The sequence below is a fragment of the Diorhabda sublineata genome, chromosome 1, assembly GCF_026230105.1.
Source record: "Diorhabda sublineata isolate icDioSubl1.1 chromosome 1, icDioSubl1.1, whole genome shotgun sequence".
Taxonomy (NCBI): Eukaryota; Metazoa; Arthropoda; class Insecta; order Coleoptera; family Chrysomelidae; genus Diorhabda; species Diorhabda sublineata.
The window spans coordinates 32362284-32382423 of NC_079474.1; the positions used below are offsets into that span (position 1 = coordinate 32362284).

Here is a 20140-nt window from a genome sequence, read left to right on the forward strand (position 1 = left end):
TTGGCTTGGAATTTTTCATAGTAAATCATTCCATACTATTTATTATAAAAACGTATTGCTTCGTGAATTATCAAAGAGTTACGTTTGGCCTTGTTCAGATAAGTAATAGAACTTTCCATGGTTCTACGAGGTTTTGATGATTTTCCTTGACAATAATTTTTTGGCTCTGAATTTTTTACTCTAAATCATTCCAAGATATCTTCGATATAATTCTCATGGAGCTTTATTTGAATCCTCAATTTAGTTAACCTGATATTCAAAAAACAAACGACTAGGGCAAATATCTTTTCTTACAACTACTGGTGGTTTTATTTTTTCTTCTAGATTGATACAATCAGTCCAATTCCTTTCCAAACTCCTCATCTTCCTTTCAGGATTGAAAAATGTGGTGGATGCCCGAGCTATTCTAATTTCTATCCATTACATCTGACCATCGTTTCTATCTATTTGGTCACTGGTCAGGATCTCTACATGGAGATATTTGGAAGCAGAAAAAATCATTTTAATATCCTGTAAAACCTTCGGTTTAGAGGTGAGTTCGTGCTTCATTGATTGATTTCCGTACTCGGCATTAATTACAATCATTTTTTTCTACGAGGTTATTTATTTTACCACAATAGAAATCAACCACAATAACGAAAATGCTCAGTTTAGTTCAGATATTGAATATAATTATATATAAAATTGACCTCATTCTTTCATCAACTTATAAATTTAGTGTTTCATAAATAAAATCGTCATATATAAATTTTATGCAATGTTTGCTGTTTTCCATTTTACAAATTTTAGCAAACAACTAATCAGTTTATTATTTTAAGGCTTACAGAAATATCACGTGCGAAAATATGGTTTCTTACTTTTTAATTAAGCATTTTACAATAACAGCAAATATTTTTAAAATTAAAACATATTCTTATAATAAAATCAAGGTCCTTCTTTTTACCATATTCTACGAGGGTCCCACCCAACAAAAATATACATTTTCATTCCTTGTTTTTCAATAAGTTGACTATCATCATAGCTATTTTGACCTTGGTAGCTGCGGCTCCAAATAGGTAAAGGTGAAGTGACGTTAAACTATTTTCGTAGGTCCCTAAGCCGAAATATTCTTATCTATCCAATACATCTTTTTTCTAAATTTTTCCGTGAATTATGAACTGCATAGTCTCATATTTGGAACTTCTCATGATATTTTCACAACATTAAAGATCTCTACGTCCTTCTATATTCTTCCAAATTGGTCACATGATCTTTCCATGATACTCTCAGCATCCTAGACCCACATTCTAGTCTTCCCTCGCAATTGGCGTTGAAGTCGTGTAGCTCCTACACCATACAAAAGTTCAAAGTTCATGTTTGTCACTGTATGCCAGATCTGGTAATTTGCTGGGTGGTTAACGAATTCGAAGTTCAAATTGTGAATTACATTCCTCGTATTCCGTACTGAAAGGACTGTTTTTCTTTTGCCGTTTTCATATATTTGGTCTTTTCGACTTTTACTCTGAACCCGAATCTTTTTGATTCCTTTTCCAGTCTTCTGAATACTTATTCTAATTCATCTCGGGATCTAGCTACCAGTACATTAACGTTACAACATTGTCATAAGATTTCTTATAATCTATGAATCGCTTTAGTTGTGATTTTGATATTTCATGTAACTTAGTTACTTAGAAAGTTTGATTGTAATCCACGGGCAGATTCGGTAGTTGTTGGAAAACCAAACGTAGTGAATGTTTTGAAGGATTAGTTGGTGGATATTGAACAAACTATTTACGTGATTCGCTATTAAGAGCGTCGTGTCGTGTGAAGATTCTAGCTGGTCAAGTTGTTGGTACTTGTATGATATTTGGTTTAGTTTTAAACACATTTTACTTTCGATAATTAATTATATGTAAATACAATAACGATAATTTTGTATTAATATATGAGAATTTAAGAAATTTAATTAGATTAGATCGTAGTGTACTTATCAGACAACGTACGACACTGATGAGGCTTCCACTATCCCGCAAACAAAGCGCAAAGTGGTCTTGCATTTAAAATAAATTGGGTCAATTGCCTTGTTCCGGTCAGAACCTTGGTATTATTTTTTCAAATTAGTTTATTTTACCTTGTTTTTGTATACATATTGTGTAAAATGTATTACGCCAGCACCCGCATCTCTTTTGTTCAATTCAATTGTTTTCGGTTGTTGTTTTTATCATTTAAATATTATGCATTTCACTATATTCAGTTTATCTAATCTAATATTGACCTCGAAAACTATTAAGTAACGAAACTAGCACTACTTCAGGAAAAGTACGCATGCGCCAAAGGTGAGCGACTGTCAGACGTTTCGCCTGAAGCCTACTCTTTCGATTACGATATATATACCGTGTCGGTAAACAAACCAGTGTAGCTGCGGCCTTCGTTTGTACAGGGGCTGTTTTTTGTTTTGTCGTAAAAATGATCGACGTAATAGAGCAACGAATTGTTGTGAAATTTTAAATGAAACTTGGCCGAGAAGATGTTGGAGATGATGAAAATATAGAAAAAGTGAACCCTGGGGTTTTTCATTTGTACTGAGAACAAAGTTCTTATCAGTTCCTAAATTTTGCCGCATGAAATGTGAATATTTCAAAATAAGTAAGATCGGAGATCCCAGAATGGACTCCATGATTCATTTTGATCTAGAGGAAAGAAAAAAGTCACAAATCAAATGAGTCGAAAAACGGTAAATTGGTGTTTTTCATAAATCAGTCCAAGAGGTCAGTTTTCAGATTGGTCGCTCTAGATACTACCTTCTCTTTGAGCGGCTTTTTGAGTCTGAAAAAAAAAACCAAAAGTTGCTCGCAACAACGTCGAGACTGAATCAAAACTATCAAATCTTAAATTTTAGCAATTTTCTTGTAATGACGTCACGAAATCTCTCCAATATTTAATGCACGTACAGACTCTCGAGAAGTGCCTACTAGAGGCTCTCAATACGAGTTTAGGTAAGCGGAGGCGTCAGGAGATTGATTCTATAATAACGTCGTCACGTCTTTTAACTCGCTCCCGAAAAACCCACACACAACAGAGCTATATAGAGCTGAGATGATAGGTGTACCCTCACGAAGAATGTGGATCGGGTATAAAACGCAGCGATCGCGTGACTTTTGCACAAAACGTTCATATTCAAAGAAAACATTATCTTTACCTTTCCTTCGACTTTGAGGTGTGTTTTATTTGGTCTTGGCGATTGAGAATTCATCCACTGTGAAGCCTGTTTGTTTTTCGATGATCAGGAATAATGTAGCACCTTTTTCATAATAATAAAAAACGACGAACAGAAAGAAGACGTGTTCGTAAAGACTTATTGATCAACAGAGATAGTTTTGATATGAAAGAAGGTTCAATATTTTCTATAAAACCTCGTATTTATAAATTAGAGATGATTTGATGTTAAAGATAATTTTTCAATCGAAATATTTTCGTGATGCATCATTCTCACAAGATAACGTATAACGGATAACAGGAAGATTGTTCATAGTCGACATATTAGATTTAAACGAGGAAATGCCTCATGAAGTGAACATAGCGCAACGAAAAACGTCGTCCTAAATTAATAATTATTTTATTCGTTCAACAGTGTTCATAACCTGGGAATATAAACAATTTGTAATGATGTGCTTCCATCAGCGACTGATTTCACGTATAGAAAACGATGGACGACATTTTGAACAACTAGGGCGCCACTAATTTGTTCTATGATTAGATAACGCCATCTATCCGCAAACGTAAGATTATTATGATAACAGTTAAAATTACTGTAAACACTTTTTATCCAGAATAAATTTTTAGTTACCATTTGGACGAACTAGTTTCATAAACGTTCGAAAAAAAATTCTTGCCGTTTACACATTTCTTGAGATATCTCGGGATAGAAAAATGATATATACATGCAGTTTTCACTATTTTAATATTAATTTAGTTCACTACTCAAATTTTTAAGAGAAATCACAATATGTAAAACAACGCACTCTAGCATTCAAGCTGTTAATTAAGTTTCTTATAATTTATAGATTTAACAACAACCCGTGTGTTTATAACTACTTTTATTTATTTTTTTACACTAAAACTGTAGCCTACAGATGTGTTGACGGTTGCATCTCGATTTTGTAAATCTAGAGCTGCGTTCTTAGGTAATTCGCCCATTATCTCTTTCTTTTTTATTTTTATACAAAGGATAAAAAAGAAATTTATGAATGCTGGTACATCGAAGCAAGATAATTAGATATTGTATCAGTATCAGTCTTTGACAAGTTTGCAAAATTTAAATTGAATCTAATCAATCAAAGAAGCAAAATCCAGGCCAAAAAATCAGTTAGAAACATATAACTGAAATTTAAAAACGTTTTAAGCAAAAATTTATGGACGAACTAATAATTGACAATAATCTTGAAGAGTTAATTATAAATTTAAATAATGATTCAAGTATAGATAGCTACAGCTGCGGAAATGATGAATATTCTAATTATTGGGGTATTGAGGATTTTCCCAACGAAAATGAACCATGAATTTCAATAGTTTTCATCAAACTCCATATTGAATTTTGATATACGAAACGTCTATACAAACAATCATGTAAAATTGATTAAATTTGTAAAGCACACCTAGTTTTATTACAGGTAATAATCGGTGCATACACAGGTGATTTACAAGCTATATAAATTGGATTAAAAATTTCCATGACGATTTTCCAATAATTAATTAAGTGACATTACGGTTTTTTTTATATAAACACACATAACCTTCGGTTTGTTTAGTAACAATGAGTAGAAGCCATTTGATCATTAACAATTTTTAATATACGAAGCTGATAAGGTATCCAACATCACATGGTTATGTAGTATTATTAAAATTGAACCAACAAAATATAACGCAAAACGTCTTATCAGTAGATAAACATGCAAATATAAATGAACCAAGGATGAATTCCGTTTATCTTACGTATAGGAATGGATATGGATAATTTCAACGATATAATGACATCAATTTAATGCCAAAAAAACGAAGTTGTAAAATAAAAGTTGAATTAAAATGTAAGAACAGTGTCTGAAGGACTTGTAAACGTGGTGAAACCACACGACTGAAGTAAAATATAGTTACAGCTACAGTAAACTCATTAACCATTAACCAGCTAAATTTAAGCTTCAAATAACCCTGAGGTACTTTCCTACATTAAGCTCATTAGGTATCAGCTGAATTGAAGCTTCAAATAACCCTGAGGTACTCAGCTACTGTGAACTCATTAAATACATGTTAAAATTGAAGCTTCAAATAACTCTGAGGTATTCAGCTGCACTAAACTCATCAAATACATGCTGAATTGAAGTTTCAAATAACCCTGAGGTACTCAGCTGCCGTGAACTCATTAAATACATGTTAAAATTGAAGCTTCAAATAACTCTGAGGTAATCAGCTGCACTAAACTCATCAAATACATGCTAAATTGAAGCTTCAATAACTCTGAGGTACTCGGCTACAGTAAACTCATTAGGTATCAGCTAAATCGAAGCTTCAATTAACCCTGAGGTATTCTATTGAGGAAAAGTAAAAGTTGACTTAAAATGTGCCTAAAGGACTTTTAAACGTGCTGAGACCACACACCTGAAGTAAAATATAGTTATAGTATAGACCAAAACGCGTGTGGGTGCCCTGCTTTGGTGTTTCAAAATTATGGTCATATAATTTATGTTTCTAAATGTTCTTGATTTTAGGTCACTTCTGTTTCAAAATTAGTTTTTTTTATCTACCTTTTAAAAATTATTAAGAAAACCAATTTTAAAACAGAAGAGACCTAAAATCAAGAACATTTAGAAACATAAACATATCAAAATGTCTAAGAAATAAGAGATTAAAGAAAATATGTCTCGACTGAAAAAACTATATGCATGATAAAATTAGTACGAGAAGGTCAAATAATAAAACAGAAGTTTAAGTAATTAGGAATTGACATAACCAGGACAAGTAAATAAGGTCACGAGATGTCTTCAGAACGCAGTATGGCGAACCAAACACCTAAAACAAGAAACATGGGAACGAATTCACAAAGTAATGATACATCAGAAACAAGACCAGAAACATCAAAAACGAAAACAATTTTTGGAGACCACAAAAATGAAAATTATCAGGTGGATATCGGGAAAACCATTACTATACCGAGAAAGAAGGGCTGTGTACTTTTTTCTAAACTCATTAACCCATTATTAATCTCTTTGTTTCCTTACATTCAGCTTCCCAGATTTATATTGCTGTCTTTCTTTTATAATTTCGAATAATCAAATTAAAAAGTTAAATAATAATAATTCACAATCTGAATTCACAGATTCTAACCTAACCTTAAAGTTATGTTTTCGCGTGAAATTAATAGAAAATCTGTTTAATCAAATGTGAATTCAAGTATTGAGGCAATAGGAATTTAAAGAACACAAAAATGGGATTACTTACCCTCATAAAAATACACGTAAAGATCACTGTTTGAACTTGGAGAGTGGTTTGGTAATAGAGAATTCAACTAGTTATTAGATGGCAGCACGATACATACTATATGATGATCTCGGGTTGTACCCCAGTATTCAATTTTGCCCCCCCTTTCAATACTAGAAATTTGGATCAACTGAGCATTATGTAAACAAACATCTGGAAAAATGACCTTGAGAAATTTCCATAAATAAGAACTAAACTTGCACAACACCTCGTATACTTACATTATAAATTAACTCATCTAGGGTTTACCTTGATAAATTTTTTACCTAAATAGTTATAATAGAAAAAAATGATGCATTTTAGTGAATTACCGATCTTTGATTCCATGGTATGAGAAAGTAAAGTTGAAGGTGATTCACAACATTATTTGTTTATAAATTGCCAGAATAACAAGTCCGTTTTATGTTTTTTTTTAATAATATACTTTCTGTAAAAATTCAATGGGACAAGATTTGTTTAAAATAGAAATGAATCGTGGAGATGAAATGGGTCCAAAATGAGAACATATCCAAGCAAAACAATTCATTCAAGCATAAATTAATTCGCGCCTTACATATTACCACATACTGGAGACTAAAAAAGTGATTATAAAATCAGACAAGTCATTAAAAATCTTATTTTTATTTAATTTCATGCAATTTCAAAATTAAATCCATGCATACGGTGATAATCACAAATTTGTAATTCGACGAATGGTGTATGACTTTAATTAAGTCAATTCAGTAGCAAAAGCTCGTTTTCATGCGATTTAATAATATCATGATACTTTGAAGCATGCCAGGATGACATTTCATGTATTTAAAGGTTAAGATTTCTGTATTAAATTAAAATGTGTCAACCGAAGTGATCTTGACAGCTGCACGGAGATTAGATTTAATTATAAGTGAATAAAATCCACTAAAGGGAATATTGCAATTAAATCTAGGTAAGGCAATAGAACGACAACATGCTGGCCAATAACCTTTCTGAATTTTATGCACTAGCATTTGAAACAAGGCTAGTGTTATACAAGACGCATTACTAACTAAATTGAAGTTTCAAATAACCCTGAGGTACTCAGCTGCTGTAAACTCATTAAATACCAGCTGAATTGAAGCTTCAAATAACCCTGAGGTACTCAGCTGCCGTGAACTCATTAAATACCATCTGAATTGAAGCTTCAAATAACCCTGAGGTACTCAGCTGCCGTGAACTCAATAAATACCAGCTGAATTAAAGCTTCAAATAACCCTGAGGTACTCAGCTACTGTGAACTCATTAAATACCACCTGAATTGAAGCTTCAAATAACCCTGAGGTACTCAGCTGCCGTGAACTCATTAAATACCATCTGAATTGAAGCTTCAAATAACCCTGAGGTACTCAGCTGCCGTGAACTCAATAAATACCAGCTGAATTGAAGCTTCAAATAACCCTGAGGTACTAAGCTGCCGTGAACTCATTAAATACCAGCTGAATTGAAGCTTCAAATAACCCTGAGGTACTCAGCTGCCGTGAACTCATTAAATAGCAGCTGAATTGAAGCTTCAAATAACCCTGAGGTACTCAGCTGCCGTGAACTCATTAAATACCAGCTGAATTGAAGCTTCAAATAACCCTGAGGTACTCAGCTGCCGTGAACTCATTAAATACCAGCTGAATTAAAGCTTCAAATAACTCTGAGATACCAGGCTATAGTATTCATTTGAGCCAGAAAAATGAATGAATGTGTGTGAAATTTGTCTAAAAAAATGAACCTAACTAATTAAGTTTACATTAACGTTGTTGAAAAATTATTATTTAAACATTTTCTACGACTCCTAATAAATACAGAAATCCATGCTGTTGGTACGGCGGCAAAATAAAATAGGTCAAAGCAAGGATTACATAGATCTCGTCACGAAGTATAGAAAGAGATGGAAGTGGGATATATATATCGATTTTCCCATTTCAGAGACTGGCAACATAAACCTTTTATTTATTTCTGACACAGTTACACCAAATTCAGATGATTGGCTCTGTTAAATACACCCCACCTCGAGTTTAATATGGATATTATTAGGGTTTCAGAATAAATATTTTAATGGAAAGATGAATAATCGATAGAAACCGAGCCAAATCTGGGTTTGCAAGCGGTAAACGAAATATATTCAGATGGTTTATATTCAAATGTAGTAGTCAGGGAAAGAATTATATATTTTAGATTTTTTCTATTTAGTTTTAAAATTCAATTAAACTCTGATATTCTATACATCACTTTTCGAGTTTTTTCACTTCAATTCATGAAATGATACTAATATTGCAGCGATTGCAAAGAGGCAGAAAATCATCTGAAGCCGCTAATTTAAGACGTAGTAATAATATAAAACTTTACACCTTCATCAAATATTGATTAGAATACAGTAATTTTACGTTTACGTAGTGAAGTCCATGAATTTTTAGTGTAACATAGAAAGGTCATAAAGATATAAATCTCAATCTCTGTATAGGCTTGGAAAGCGAAGCTGTGTAAGCTGGAGGGTTTTCATTAAGCAAGCGCACACCTAGACTGATTTTGCCGTGCCTGTTATTGATCATTTTTTGACGCAACTGCCTAGTAAACCATAGTTATTATACCGCATTCACAGCTGTATTTGATCACTTATAGTCAATCAAAATGATAACCTCGCAGTCCCAAAATCTCGTAGTTATCACTTTTTTGGTGATTTTCGCGACGTTTGCTTTTTTTGGCACGGATTCTCCTTCCCGATGCCTAATCTTTTTCTTGGTCCTCACGTCAAAGCTCTGAAAATCGGTCATAACTTTCTTCTTAACGCTGCGTTGAAATGGGAGGTAGCCACTAATTATTTTCATATTCAAATGCTCGGGTAGGATCCTTAGAACACTTGTTTTGAACTTAGAACAATTTCTTCCTGCGGCACAAGACCTTCCCCACGTGGGTAATCTTCTAATTATTCTCATCCTCAGCGAAATAACCCAAACCAGTTTTTAATTGTTGAAAATGGTGGGTCATCATAAATAGTCTCAGTTTGTGTTGGTGTTAATCAAAAATTTTTTAACTCAATTTGAGACAATTTTCAAGACGACTTGACTGACTGGTCTTTCGAGCTCCACTATAATAAAGCTGATCAAGTTGAAACTTGTATAAAGCTAGTTGAGATTTGTTACTGATGCGTGCAAGAATTCATGAAACGCAATACCTTTTGACTGTGATTTAGAAATATTCCTTTATAAAATCTATACATTGACAATTTGCATAATCATATCGAGATAAAAGTTCCTGTTTTACAGCTGGGTTTGTCCCCAACATATCTTCATAGAATCAATCAATTTCATTCGAAAAATGTGAAATGAAAATAATTAAATACACCACCCCGATTTCTGAAAATATTATTTTGTTTAATAAATTTAAATTAATATTGTTATTGTTTAACTTCTTTTCAATCATTTTGACGCAATAATAAGAAATGTGTAGTAATTTTGAGTGATTTTTAATGAGTAAAAAAATAAAAACATTGCAATAAAACCAAATTTTCTTAAAAATAAAACTTGCATTCTCAACAATAATGTTCCTTTTTTTAATGCCGCTTGCTCAATTGCTGGATTTCGACGACGAATGAGGCTTTTTAAAATGTCCCAGACATGCTCGATAGGATTCATATCTGGACTTCTTGGTGGCCAATCCAGGGTATGAATTCTTACTAGCATTAAACAAAAATCATCACCAATAAATGGCCCAAATGGAACGACGTGATTTTCAAGAATGTCAGTTACGTATCTTGCGCGTTAAGGGCGGATCTAGGAAGAGACACTAATTATGTGCGGGCATAAAAACAAATTCCTCCCCAAAACATGATAGACCCTCTTTGCAACGGCTCCCTGGGAATGACACAAGATTGAGCAAATCTTTCTCCTCGCTGTCTTCGAATTTGATTACGTCCTCTTAAACTGATTCTTGTGTCAGCAGTAAAGAAAACTTGACACCAATTTTCTAAATTCCAATCTAAATGTTGCATTTCAAATCTTAGTCTGCTGCCTGGTTAGCAAAGGTGCCTGGAGAGCTCTTCTGCTGTGTATACCAGCATTCTGAAGGTGTCGTCTTATTGATCTATCAGAGATATTTACATTTCGGACTTCTCGTATAAGGTTGTTGAGCTCGACTCTTGTCATTGACCGATTTCTTAATGAAGGAGTTAAAACTGAAGGACCTAGAATGTGAACTGGTGTTTCGAAATCCTTGCATCAATCTGCCAATGATTGTGTGGTGTACGCCAAACAGATTTGCCACTTCACGATAACTTTGTCCCTGTCCAACTAATTCTTTCAGCTTCGCGTTCACTTAACTGCCTATCTCTATTCATTTTTTGTTTAACTAGTCTCGACATTAATACACCTTGATTGACTTAAATTACTGCTGTCCACAAGTTGGTACAACAATAGAATGAAAGAAACATTAAAATATGCATAAAATTAAAATTTTTAAAAAACCACAAACACAGTTATTTACTGATGAGAAATTTTGCTACATTTTATCGCTAACATTTAAAATACTTTAACTTTTTGTGATAGAAAAAAAAAGAAACCCAAAAGATTAACATTTTAGGTTTTGATATTGAAATAAAGGGTTGTGTGTTACTTATGGACAAGAGTTTATAATAATTCTTGAAAAATGAATGATAGTCAATTATTTATGTCGAATAAGGGAGCTTGTTTCTGGTTCATTGATTTGTGTTGGAATCACAAAAAATTTCTTGTTGAGTTTGACCTACAAAATATTTAACGTTGTATAAACAGAAATTTGGGTCGGTTATTTTTACATATAGTTTTTCTAGGTAAACGTAGAGTTTACGTATAATTATTTCCAGATGGAAGTTTTATTTTTATAATAAAATGTTAATTAGTATGAAAGTAAGATATCGAAAACGTATTATACCTAATGCCCTTTCTTTTTGTTATTATATTGTTAAAAATAGCATACATTGAACGAAAATAAGTTTGTTTCTCTACTAATGATTTCAGTAAAGGTCGTTTAGTCATTTTGGCAACTGATAAAGAAAAAAATAACCATAAACACGTGTTATCAAATAACTTTATTACTTACTGAAACACGAAATAGTTCTAAATATGATAATTGCTGCATTCTTAAATACGTTATTGACTATAATATAATGTACTATTTATTTAATTGAAATAGACACGTGTTGATAAGTGACAGGTATCATTTCAGTTCGTAGAGAAGTGACAACAAAACAAAATCATGAAAAATGTTTTGTACGAAGATGAAATGCTAATAAACTATCACAGTATTCAATTAACTCACGTCAACTTCAGTAATAGACCGAGAAAGAGAGAGAAATGCTTTATTGTCAAAAATTTGTTACAATTTGTAGAGAAAAACTAAAAAACAAACATAAAAATAACTAAATAAAGATAGAAATGAGATAAAATTTCAATATAGAGAAGGAAACCATAATGAGTAACCAAATTATATATATTGCTTTCCAGTAAATAGGTCCTCAAATGATTGTGGAACGCGGAAAAAGATAATATCGATCTGATTTTAATTGGCAAATGATTATGCATTTTTTTGCATTGTAAAATATTGAGCCCTTAACTAATTCTGAACGTGGAGTAGGTAAGTAAAGGCGATGCTCGGCATTTTTAAGTGGATAGCTGTGCAACGATCTTTCTGAATAATTATTGTCATCTGCAAATAATACATCAAAGAGTTATTAGAGGAAAAAATTAGATGTTTATACATTGTCCTCCTTTTTCGTCCCCTTTTATCATAAGTAGCGAATATTCATTTCTCATCATGATTGTCATATTCACCAAACTTTATCGTCTATACTGAACAGCGAACTGGGCTATTCATTGTCTTCCATTTTCGTCTTCTTTCAAAGTTAGTGATGTTTTGGCTTCTGTACTGGTTGCTCTATTCGACAGCCAGACCGGCGACTGGTTGCGCAGCTTGGATGCCTTAGATGAGAATCTTATTATCAGAATTACTAATGTCATTGACACTAATAGTGTCGACACTTGGAAACCATGTAACATGTGAAAGGAATAAAAAATTGTTTCTTTCCATAATTTCATAAAGGAAGAGAATGCCGCATAAGCCAAGCAGCAGTTGATGATGATCAAAAGTGTAGATTCCACTTACTTTTTAAAAAAGTGGAAATATAAAGATATTTCTCGCTAGAATCGATTTACAACCCTGTTTTTCAATTTATTTTATTGTAGAATTTCAAAAAAACAAAAACGAATACGAGAAAATCATCCTGCTCCCTCGAATCCATTGAACAATCAAACTGTAGGTCAGGGTCGGTAGTAACTTATAGCACGTGTGCTAAACTTGGTACACCTGGCAGTTCAAAATGGTAAACATAAGTTTGAATGTTGATGTTCCTAGTTAATATTACAAATCATATTGGTGCACTAAATCTTTAGTTGCATCGGGCCAAACTGTACTAAAGACGTATTCGTCCAATTTTAAATAATTGTGAAAAACCTAAAGTAGCTCAGAAGAAGATTTTGATAAACGTGGTCACCTGTTACTTCTAAATAAAACCAGACTTAAAATGGATTTTACTAGCATTCTTTTGAATTAATCTCTTTTCGGATGCATGCAAATTTAATATTTTCAGCTTCAGCATATTGAATTGTTGGGCTAATATACCAGATAGTGAGGTATTTGCAATATTTTCGGCTATCGTCCAATATGTGTGAACAAAATTTTTCCCATATGAAAATCATTTTAAAAGCACTTTAACTGCGAAGATGATACTGAGCGTGTATGAGCTACTTAACGAAATAACCCGAGAAGAATGAAAACGATCAAGAAGTAGGATTTGGTAATCGACAAATAACTATTTAGGAAACGAATAATTCGTTATTATTCCATACAATGTTGAAGCAATTTCGCGAAAAATATTCGATGAATATGTATATTTGAGTTTTAGAAATGAACATTTGCATGCGACGAGCTTGCAGTAAATAGAGAACCTTTTCAAACTAGCTAATTCATAAAGTTGTATAAAGTGCAACTTGGCAAAATATAAATTTTATATTAGTACGATCTTAGTGAAGGAGTATTAGTACCCTAATATGAATTTAAAAACATTTTTATAACTAAAAACTGAGTACGAAACTTGAATAAGTAAGTAAATATGTTTTTTTCAAGTTACGTAAATAAAATTATGATTTATCACAATTTAAAACGTAAAAATATGTTTCAGAATGTCAATATTGAAACTGTTTATCAAGTCATTATGATTACAACCACTACTACCAGATGAGAATGAAATACTTTGAGTATTTCATGTAAACAATGCACAATCTTTAAATAATTTATCTTTTTAAAAATCTGTACACACTGCTAACTCATTTTGAAGTTACGAAAAAGAAGTTTTAATATGGAAATTTCGAAAGTAAACTTTCGATCTCTGAAGACGATAAATTGGTTATCAAAACGCACGTCGTACAGTGTAATTGTGAGTGTTGGTGTAGCAGCAGTGTAAACAGTGTGTTCATTATGAATATCACCAACGGTTCCAGAAATTTTAACTATCCAAAAAGTGAACAAGCTGCTTTCTCTAAATTAACTACTTAACATCATGTTTTTACTTTACTACAATCCATGGATTTTATTTTTCAGTATTACAGAAATGGTTTTTTTATCAATCAGAGAGAAGCTCTTGACGTTTGTTTTTGAGGCAGATAGAGGCACCTAAATGTGATATTAAGTTTATTTTAAATATAGCTCTAATATAAGAAAATTATCTTCAGAGATGAAGTTGGAAATATTTCTTTACGTGTATCGCTCGCTCAGGGTTGTGTGGCTGCTTTCCATCGAACGAAGAACTGATTTGGCCATTTGAAATTGACATAGGAATTAAAAGAAAATGGCTCGAAAAATGTCGGCCATGAACCAATTCACCAGCTCAGAGGAAAACCCCAGAAATAACAACGAGAAATTGTTGAATTGGATTTAGGATTCACCTAGTAACTATGGTGGAATTGTAAAGCAAAACCAGGAAATTTTCTCTACTGGTTCTCCGTGGACTATTGCTGGTATCCGAAGAAAGTAGAAAAGTTTTTTTGAAAATGGAGGCCGTCTATTAGTAATCCAGAAGTATAAAAGGATGTTTTTGCCAGGGAATTCTTTGAAACGATGATTCGAATCTAAACAAGATCAACTGCGAGAAGTAAGCGCCTATTTTAAGAAAAAAGACGACAACAAAAATATGTTTTGTTTCTTTATTAATACGAAAACTTCTTAGACAACCCTCGTATGTTCCTACTTAAATATAGAGCGTTTCTCTCTAAATACAATTTGATAATCTGTGTTTTACTTCTGAAATTCAATTCTTAAACAATTAAGAAATAATGTACAATAATGAGTATGTTTGTGACGATTTTTACATAGGACAGACATCTCAGTATTTATAAAATAGATGAAGGAATCATCAATAGGATCAAAACGACTGAGAAGTTTTGATATAGCACAAACATATATGTTTAATCATTAAAATTCATTCTATTTTATAAATTTCAAGGTAGCTACAAATGATTGCGTGTTATTGGAATATGAAAGACCTTAAATTTTTAACAAATAAGGGAAGAATATCTTTTACGATTGAAATAATTTATATTTTAATAGAAAGCTACTATTTATATATAGATTTTTCCCTTTATCAATTTGAGGTTATATCTGAACACGTGCGCGAATCGTTAAGGCAATAAATAGAATCGTTTAATATTTTTTTTTATAATGAACGCAAATTAAAACTGCCTTGACGTATTCTCTCTATTACTTAGCAACAACAAAACGGAATTTTAGTAGTTTTTTTGTTTACAAAAATGAAAATAACAAGCTGGTAAACTAATTATATTTATTATCGTCAGTGTATAACCAAATGTTTTAAATCCACTGGGAACGTTCAATGCGACAACAATTTTAGTAACGAAGGAATCATAATATCTGTAAAAACAGGAATGTTATGTCAAAATAATAATAACAATGTACGATTAGAAATATTTGCCAGATTGCACAATATTGAATTTCTGTAGTCTTCAAACAATCCATCCTAGTAACTTCTTTTAAATAATGATGAAAATAGATTCATTCAATTAGATTGCTTCAACTACCAATCGAGATATTTAATGAAAATATTCTCAATATTTTGAGGAAAGTAAAATTAGAGGTGGTACTTTTCTCATAAACTCATAAAAACGTCATTAAAAAACGTTCAATTTCATAATAATGATTGTTAACAATGGATATTATTCTAATAGGATAAAGCATATCAGTAGAGTTTTTATCTGAAATATCGAACTATTAGAGAGGCCCTCGTATTTTCCGGACATGAACCCGATAGAAAATTTATGAAAAATTATAGTCCATCCAAGTTAAACTGACAATGAACAATATGTTACATTAGCTGAGCTAAAAAATGCAATACAGAATATCTAGGATCAGAACGACAACTTGAAAGTATAAAATCATTGTTCTTTATGCTAACATAGTATTACAATCAGTTAAATCAAATTAAAACGATGGTTAACATGAGAGAAAATATGTTTAAATAGTCCCCAGTGTTTTATCTCGCAGGTTTACGACTGAGAACCCCAAACATTATTTAAAAATGTTTGCACAAGTTACAAATTCATGTAAATTAATGTTTGACATATAAAAAAAAACATTACAATAACAGTTCAAGTATCTAACGATTCGTTTTAAATCATCACCCATTACCATGTGACGAAATGCCGTCACTGAATGAGGAATCAGCTGACTTTGTAATAATGAGGTTTAAAACAATACTAGTAAACAATGTTTCTTGATAATTTTTTAGAACTATTATAATACTTTAATCATAATAGTGACTGGATTTATTAGTTGTTTCTTTACTAGAATCAAGAACTTCTTCCTAACATATCAAATGAATTAAAAGTTAGGTTATGTGAAGATATCAATTAAGTATTTGTATTTATATATTTCCATACCGTACGTTCACAAATTTCAGAACAATAATTGTGATATTTAGTTGACTCATTAATAATTTTATCGAGGAAAAAATGTTATTTTCAACGAGACAGTTAAAACTTTGAGTTCAAGCCGCCAAAAATAAGTACGAAGGTCGTTTTATGGAAAAGTGACTATATTGTTATCACATTGTTAGTTTTCATCATATTCCTAATTCCTAATATAAAGAATAATTAGAAAAGTTGCGTAAATATTATCCTGAAACGTTCCAAGAATCGTGGTAGTGTAGAAAGGAGACTACATAAGATAGGAATAGATGGTACAAGGCACCTGAACCGAATGCTAAATCCGCACTGGAATATTTTGAATTATAATTTAATAATATGCTAAACGATGTTGTAAAATGAACTAATATGGAATTACGACAAAAGGCAGAAGAGTAGGGTGGTATTTGGATTACTTTACCTTGCTCATGGCATTTAAAAATTTAGAAAATCGCACAGAACGAAAATAAATCTCTATAAGAGCAGTTTTTTAAAGATTTATAGAGAATTCTCATAATGTATATACTAAAAGTGAGAAATCAGAAGCATTTAGAAGAAGGCGCTTTCCGTTTTGGCAGTATATGCAAGATTTGGTATAAAAATCGCTCTGGTTAACGCAAAGTCTTATTGTATCCTCAGCATGAAGATATATGAGAGAACCCAACACGACGAACTTCTGTAGTAAGTAACTAACCATCTGATGTTGTTCTAAGACCAATATCTGGTTCAGGACAAAACATATTATCATAATTACAAAAGGGATTCCAAAAACGATTACTGTAAGTGTTCAAATTGATCTTGATCATTTACAGCAACGTTTCTCAACAACAAGGAGGGTTTCAAATTTTTCTCAAATGCAATTTGGAAGTCGGGAAGGGTGCGTGACAACAGAGCTTATTTTTATAAATTTCTGGTACGTCTATCACACTTTTGAATGATTTGATAACCGGATATTTTTGTCGAAATTCGGTAAACTTGGTAATTGGTAATTGTAGATACGACGTAAGCTTGAACTTGTATCGGTTATTAATTCTGGAACCGCGTCTACTCGACAAGCACGTGTTATCATAACAAAGACACAACTGTCTGAAGCACGAACATGCTTCGTAAAATTTCTTTTTTTACAGCTTTGCCAGACCTCATTCCATTACATCCCAGATGTTGATGTTGAGAATGAAAAGCGAGAGATGATCATTTTTTATAATAAAATAAAAGGTTGTGTCGATGTGGAAGATAAAAAATCAGCTACGTCCGACGTGTTGCGTAACAGCAAGAGATGACGTCTTTTGTATATTTTATGGTTTACTACATTGTGCTTGAAGGAATGCTCAAGTACTATATACGTGGTATACTAAGAATATAGAAAAAATACAATTTTAGATAAAATCGCGATTGATTTAATCGCAGATTCCAAACCAAAAGGAAATTGATTACCTGCCGAAAAGAGACAAAGATTTTCTACCCTCGAAATATAGACATGAAGGTCCTTGTGTAGATCATTAACAGGTACATACGTGAAATTTCTTTCGGAAAGCATGGATTCCTCCCGAGGCGAAGTTAACAGATGTATATTATGTATTATTTCATAAAAAACAAGTTTTTTTCCTTAAATAAACAGGTGTCGAATGTTTTAACGCATAAGAAAAAACATAAATTGAAGATTTGCAACTTTGCGACATTTTTAACCAAATTAATTCATCAATTTTGCCCGAAACAAGGTCGTATTTTCTTAGCTTTAACATGATCTCTACAAACTTCACACTATTTTTCAATGCAGCATTGAAACAAGTTTATACACAAAAGTTTCTTTTTAGCAAAGATTAGCAAAATAGCAAAATGTTCTTCAAACAAGTCCTAAGATATTAGCAAATTGCTCAAATTCCAACGTCCCAACTTCGATGTCAAATTTTGTTGCAAATTCCTTTACCTCTCTAAGAACCAAACAACAAAACGTCAGTCTTATTTGCATCCAGTTATAAATTATGCTTCGAAATATTCAAGGACGTATAAAAGATCTGTTTAGGCGTGTAGCTATTGCTTCTGGATGTGAAAGTTAGACATATAGTCACATATTCCAAAAACATATACATACAAGGAAAAGTAGTTGGCAAATTATGGTACACCAGGTATTATTTTACTAGCCTCAGATGAGCAAATTTCTTCCCTTCAAGTGACACCCAAAAAAATTACAGAATATTCCCAATTTGCACAAAGAATCAACATAACTTCTTATCCAGTGCTCTTATTATATCGTCAATAATATTTAACATTGAAGTTGCTCTGCTATGCCACCTACGGAATCGTGACAGATTATTTTCACATAAAAAAATAGTTTATCGGTGTGCATTTCTCGTTTAAGGACTTTCGAAACTTTTGGTAATAACCTTGTAGAACGCAAATCTTTCACCTCAGTCGGATTATGAATTTTGAATACTTGACAGATTGTTAAGAAAATGGAAAATATATAATAAATAAAACCTAACCTAAAATATTTTTATTTTTATTTTTGTTCAAAAATTTAGAACATAGGTTTGTTTCATAATTATTTTCTAACGTAACACCTTAAAACAGAACTATATAATTATAATAAAAAACAACTATCAATTCCAAAGGTTCATTAATAAACTAATTTTAAAAAAAGTCGAAAATTAGTTGTTTCAGCAACACAGTCGGTGGGTTAAAGTTTATAGATTACGTCGTTAAAATTAGACATGTCTATGTAAGTTCTTTTAGATTCAATATGACTAATTGTCGATTATTATTGAAATAAAAATATTACAGGAGAAAACATATCGTATTATGTTACCTTATGTTTCATAAAAAAATTGTTTTGGGTCACTAATCACTATCACTACGACATAATTGCGATTAGATAATATAAATCGTATTGTGTAATACGCTACCATTTAAAAATAACAAATAGTTTTATAAAGAGATCATGTGTCAAGAGTAACGCCCAAAAAAATATATATTCACTCGTCAAAATCACAGCACCCCCTACCACATCAAGAATTGTGATTTAGTAAATAGTTAAAATCAGCTGATGTTACATAGGTACAAAATATTTATGTTGCGAATAAGTATTAGTACTCACCAGAAGCGTATCGAACGATGAGAAAATATAAACTTCTAAGTAATAAAAATAACGAAACTATACAATTAGATATATAAAAGTAGAAAAATATAAAAGATGTTTGGACTAGTACGATCACTGTGTTGTAGCACTCGCGTTCCGCGCTTTGCGCTTCTACAATGGGCTATTCGCATCTCGAAATCGTCGATATATAACTCGGTCCACGATTCACGCTCTGACGTCATAAATGACGTAACGACGTAGTTGCTAAGGTAACGGTTTGTTTAGAAGCGCCTCCCGAGTTTTAGTTGCGTCATCGTAGTGCTATGGATGGGATGCATTCGGATAGGATAGTCCCGGGGATAAATTTTCTAATGCAGATCATTGATAGTTCGAACTTGACTGGCTTATTTGCTAAAATTCCGCAGGATAGCATGCGGAAATATAATTTATTTAAAACTTTACTATTCGATACTAACGATTGATCATTAGTTGCTAGAATTTGAATGTGTTTTTCGCATGAGAAAATTTGTTTTATTATTATTCT

At 32.1% G+C, this 20140-nt stretch overlaps 1 protein-coding gene across 1 annotated transcript in view; it reads right to left on the reverse strand.

Annotated features, from left to right (window-relative positions):
- Window positions 1–19788, reverse strand: part of LOC130440724 (protein Tob1) — an 82776-nt gene extending 62988 nt beyond the window's left edge. The window contains exon 1 of the mRNA XM_056774039.1: window positions 19615–19788. The gene's annotated coding sequence lies outside the window, so the exon portion shown is untranslated. The remainder of the gene's footprint in view (window positions 1–19614) is intronic.
- Between the last annotated feature and the right edge of the window lie 352 nt (window positions 19789–20140).